The following is a 6383-nucleotide window of genomic DNA, read 5'->3' as shown; positions in this document are numbered from 1 at the left end:
AGCACGTGAGCGTTTTCACACAGAAAAAACAATTTACAGCCCGTCTAAACTGGAGGTCCATGAGATACATCTTTGTTATTGTAAAGGAGGTGGCCCCATTCAGTGATATTTACAAAGCAGCTCAAAGGAAATGCCTTACTTTGCTTTTACGCTTGCTCAACTCCGAGATTTCAAAAGGTCAGCAGAGAGCTGAAATTACATATAATGGAATATATTAGTGAAGATTCTCAGTCTTCTCAGTCTTACCGTGTGGGTGTGACCCCACATGGTTAGGCTTGCAAAAACTGCAACTCCTCCTTCGCATCAAACTCGGCCGTAATCCCATCCCCCAAGTGGCAAGCTGTGCTGTATTTGTGATGTCTGTTGTCTCATCTCAGGCCAGAGAAAAATACTCAAAGTCTCTTGTAGTGTCCTGAAGTATTTTTTTTAGTATCTTGTGCCATATCAGTAATCCTGTCTGCCATAAATCTTTGAGACAAACTGACGCTTTTAAATAATTTCACTTTGTCAGGCGCAAGCAGTTCTGCGGCGATGACAAGGCAATCCTTCACAAAATCTCCTGCTGCATGAGGTTTCAGCTACTTAGCTATCACTTAAGCAATCACAAGACTTGCCCTCTAAACATTGTCTCTGTAAGTCTGTGGTCTTGTGAAAGCTGATTGTTTGGCACCCCAACAAAAAATGCTATTTTTATCAAAACACATTTGTCCTTTCAACTTGTCCAGTTTAGCATGTTTCGAGCTGTAATGATGCTCGAGATTGACCTTTTTATTCACTGCCAGCGCAATGCCACAGACTAGACAAACTGGCTTGCCTTTACGTCGACAAATAAATAATTGTTTGTCCATTTCTCCAGGAAAATGCAGCATTCTGCATCCACCTTCCTTTTCTTGACACTCGCAATCACAAGTCAATCCCCAAGGTTATCCCGCGATGGCACTTAACCTCATGTGTTGTGTTCACCGACCCTGAACCTGGCTCGTGCATGCACAGCCGTGAGTGTTATCTCAGAAAAGTAATTGCTGTCTATTTTTTTCTATTTTTTTATTTATTGTTAGAATTATTATTAGAATAGGCAGGCCGGTCTTGCGGGCCCACCCTAGCCTTAGAACAAATCTAGACAACCTTGTTTATCTTCTTCATGCGCCATACAGTTTAATCAAAGGACACACTGTTTATGTGAGGTTTGGGAATGGGATAAAATACACTACATTCTCTAGTCTCTCAGGATACCTCGTAACAGTGTTGCATTTATGCCATGCACATTGTTTGACCGTTTTGTAACTGCATAAATTTATATAAACCTGCAGGAAAATCAAAATTTCTAATGCTTTTCTGTGGAGGTCTATGAGCAAGATGTCCGAGTGTTTTGTGTAGCTGCACAAAATGTGATTGGCTTGTGGCATTCAAGGGCGGGGCTTAGAGATAGGTCAATTGCTGAGTTTGTGATCTTTGGACAAACTGTCATTGATTTATGGCCAAATGTTGATAAAGGTCAATGCACTTGTTTGGAACTAATGGCATCTTCTATTGAGCACTTTCGAAACAATTTCACCCATGTGGTTCATTTTTATTATGATGTCACATATCCTGCAAATTTTGTAACAATTAGACAAACAATGTTTGATTTAAAGTCTTATTTGTCTCATATTAGAATCTTTGCATTATGATTATTATTATTTATCATGCAATAGGAGCCTATGTTCCCCTCTTACTACTGCAGAAGCAGTAAGCCCAGACAGTGATTTGTGATGTGAAGTTCTGATAGGCAGTGTTAAGATTAATGATATCAGTAAATTACATTAATGGTGGATACACTGACATCCCACTCAGCTGTCAGTGTCAATGTCAGGTGCTCTACTCCCAACATCAGCATTCAAGTCAGATCTTGACATCACTTTTGGCAAGTGAAATTGTAAGTTTGGTCAAGAGGCTGAGGTTCAAAAACAGAGATGAAACCAAAGTTATGCAGTCCAGATATATTTATTTACTGGTGTCAATGTCAATCCGATGCCTTAATATGTACAGTGCAGGTCTGGCAATAAGAAATAACTGAAGAGAGAAAAAATAATACTTGCAAAATCAGAAAAAAAATAGCTAAATGCAAAAAAACTGAGTGCAAAGAAAATAAATTTAGCTTTAGAGAGATATAGATAGTCAGTGTGCAGTTTTAGCTGTAAAATATGTGGAATATTGTCATAAACCAAGAGAAAAAAACTCTACTCTAAATGTTTCTATGTAACTAAAACATAACGTATATAATATGTGTCTAAAATATATTTCTGTAATGTAGGCAATAATTTAATAATCTGTTATTTTGCTTTGACAACAATGTAACAAACATTCATGCCAATAAAGTTCATTTTATTATGAAAAATCTGAATTTGATAGAGATAGAGAGACTTTATTGTCCACCTCAGCGGAAATTTGTCTTCGGCTTTGCTCAAAGATACATACAACACGTAAAACAATACAACATTAAAAACACACAAATGTACAATATACAAGAGGCAATAGTGCAAAGAGGCAGTCGTAGCAATAATTAATATAGATATAAATAAATAATAAAAGAGAGCACATCTTACAAAATAGTAGTTCCCCCAATACAATTATCCTGAATGGCATATGGAATAAATGGCTCCCTATAAATGTTACGACTGGTTTTCGGGACCCTAAATGGGCAGCCGGACCTGCCACGGTAAAAGCCTTCTATTCCACTATCAGCTGTAGTCAAGTCTCAGCAGGTTGCTGACTTCATTTTTACCACCACAGCAATCTGTGTTAAATTAGAGCTTATTTGTCACTATACATATGCAATCATTAGGTCACTTTTAATTTATTTGAGTTTATCTATAATAGCATCAGGAAGGAAAAAGTGCCCCCCGATATCGTCCCAATTTTAAGCCAATATTTTATTTTACTAAGACTAATGCAGCTACACCTATGCAAAGCCAGGTGAATTCACATGTGAAATGTACCTGTGAAGCTAGCTAAGTGTACATTCATGTTTTTCCTTGGACTAACTGATTTCAACAGATTGATTGTATTTTATACTATGATTGCAGTTGGCAATTTGTTTTTATTGTTCTTCTCTGCTGCCAACAGATTTGTCTTTCTCTCATATTTTTGGCTGCCTTATTTCAACACCAAGAGTCGTGCTGTAGTTTGTTTGACCCTGTTAATGTGTGTTGGTTGTAGTAATGTAGTGTTTAACCTCTATACTTTTTTTGGTATTAAATGAATTGTGTCCTACCAAAACCTGGCATCTCATGTCCAGTTAGTTTCTGAGTCTTGTCTGCTAATTCTTTGATCAGAGTCCATGCTAGAATTTTTTTAAAAATTGCAATTTTTATAGTATTTTATTTGCTTTAGTATCAAAACTTTTCAGAAGGTTACTCACTCAAATTACGTATTTTTGTTTGAGGTAATTTGAATAGATGGTTGTATCATGATCATGTACATTTGAAATGGATCATGGTGCAATGCTGTCTTATTGCTTTAATTTCATATCAGAAAGTCCACTTCTAAAAATGATGTAATGCATGGTTAGTGCTGTCCATGAAAAGAACTGCTTCAATGATTGCCCACTGCAGTAATATTGGTAGAGTAATTTAAACCTGTTACATACTGTGTTTCATTAGTTATATATATATATATATATATATATATATATATATATATATGATAAAAATGAGAAGTTTAGTTAACTGTCTTAAAAATGACATTAGTTTTGCAATAATAAAACCAAGGCCTTAGATAAATTAAAATGTTACGTCAAAAGTCAGGAGATCAAAAAAATAAGTACAGTTTATCAATGTCCGATCTAACTGTGATGGCAACACATCCAGTTTAGATGATTCCGTCTGAATCAATAAAGTCGACCTGATGTTGGCACGAGGTAACAAGTCAAGGGATCAAAGTCATCGGGATACATGATCTTGGAACCAAAGATGAAAAAGTTAAGGTATTTGACTCTGGGACTCTTTAGAGCAGAACTCATTTTGAATATGGGCCTAAGATATTTAAAGAACAGTACACTTGGCAAGTTTTCGTACCCTACACAAAATGTCTGCTACTGCATGTCTCTGTAGAAATGAAACACACACCAGTGCATTCTAGTGTAGCCTAAATACAGTACCAGTATTGGAAGAGGTACTCAATTTATTTACTTGTGTAAAAGTACCAATACCACAATCTAAAAACAAGTAAAAGTCCTGTATTCAAAAAAGAATTCAAATTTTACATCATCTCCATCATCATGAGCAAAAACTATTACATACATTTGAATGAATTAAATCTAATGTTGATTTCTATCAATGTTGTTGGATAAACATGCATCCCTGAGTCATTTATTTTCACATGTACAACACCAACTAATATCTATATATCTAGTTGTGTGTGTGTGTGTGATTTGATTTATTTTTTTTCAAACATAAAAAAGGAATAGAGAAATTATTATACAAAAACAGACATAAAAAGGGAATAATTACAGTCGATGAAAAACATAACTTAAAAGAAACTTTCAAATACATAATGACCTTGTTTACCGCAGCAAAGGCAGCATCTATGTATATATGTATATGTGTGTGTGTGTGTGTGTGTGTTTGTGTGTGTGTGTTTGTGTTTGTGTGTGTGTGTGTGTGTGCCCGCATGTGCCAGGAAAGCTGGCACAGTGCCATATGTGGCAGGGAGGGAGACAGTCTACACATCTTTACGCATTGTGATCGCATGCCTCTTTATCTCCAGCCATCAAGTGATTGTATCTGAAAAGCTAAAGGTATAGGGAATACCCTAACTGGCAACCTGTTTTGCACAACTAAAAAGTGATGCATTTATAATGACCTATGCTAATAATGTTTCATTGTTGGTGTTAAGTGTAATCATTTTCATGCATTTATAAGAACCTACGCTGTGTCATAAGTGAGTAATGCCTACCATATACTACAATACTTTTAAAAATGCATTTAAAAGACTGAAGTCTGACACTCATTTACTGTAAAGACAATGGGCCTCATGCAAGAAACTATAAACTACAGAATTTTCTCTTATTTTTTTTACTCATATCCAGGATTGTTGTTCTTTTATTGGAACCCACAGATTTTGGGATTCACCAATGTTTTCTTATTTTTTGCCCTTCACATAGGTAAGAGGAAATTTCAGAAGTGGTTGAGCCAACAAATTGTTGCCCAGCACTAGGAAGAATAAGTTTTACATTTTAGGAATGCTTTAAAAAATGCATGAATACCATTTGATCAAATTTAGATGAGGTTTTAGAGTAACTATAATGATTGGATGATTTTAGCATCTTTACTCAAGTACTGTACTTAAGTACATATTTGAGGTTACTTTTCTGTTAATTAAGAATTTTAATCTCATGCCACTTTCCACTTCTACTCCACTACACTTCAGAGGGAAATATTGTACTTTTTACTCCACTACTATTGTTTACAAATTAGGATTTTTGCGTACAAACCAAAAAGTCAGTTGAAAGTCAATCTTCATGCAAAAAAATCATGTTTTTTAGCTTTTCTTATAAACTGTGTGTATGAGGACTTGATGCTTTTTCTTCTAATTACTTAAATTATTAAAGATTTCTTAAATTTATTTAAACGTTGGTGCATGTGCACTTTTACTTTTAATACCTAGATACATGTCCCTGAAATCATGTTTACTTTGTTTGAGTTTATTCAACAGTAGACCAATGTCAGTTCCACTTCTGCAGATGTTATTTTGCTTCTTACAGCCTTTTTTTTGGGTGCCATCTCTCCAGTTTTGTTCATGTGGTAGAGTCTTTTGCACAATAAACATGCCCTTATATATAGTATTAAGGGGAATTACCTGTGCTGACAGGTGAGTTAGGATCAAGTGGGATTTATCATTAAACACACCTAAGTAAGAGCAAATTTGGATGGTTAAGAGTGTTTGGTGCATCTGGATTTGACTTCTCTTATAGCTTCTCTTACCAGAAAATTAAGAAAAAAATATAAGAGAAATTTAGGAGAATATTGCTGCATGAGGAATATAAATATATACAAACAAATGTTCTCTTATTTTTACTCATATTTAGGGTTGGTTCTTTTGTTAGTACCCATTAATTTTTTTTTTAAATTTTAGTTTTGCTTTTCTCTTAGGTAAGAGAAAAGTGTACGAGTGGTTGGGAGCACTTGTACCAAGATAAGAAAAGACATCTGGCATTCACAGTCCTCAAATTGTTGTCCAACACAAGGATATATATATATATATATATATATATATATATATATATATATATTATATATATATATATATATATATATATATTTAGGAGCAATTTCAAAACAAAAGCATTAATATAATTTAATCATATTTAGATAATATTGTAGAGTAATTATAATGACTGGATT

The sequence above is a fragment of the Plectropomus leopardus genome, chromosome 5 (genome assembly GCF_008729295.1).
Source record: "Plectropomus leopardus isolate mb chromosome 5, YSFRI_Pleo_2.0, whole genome shotgun sequence".
NCBI classification, from domain to species: domain Eukaryota; kingdom Metazoa; phylum Chordata; class Actinopteri; order Perciformes; family Serranidae; genus Plectropomus; species Plectropomus leopardus.
This window is presented reverse-complemented; position numbering follows the sequence as displayed.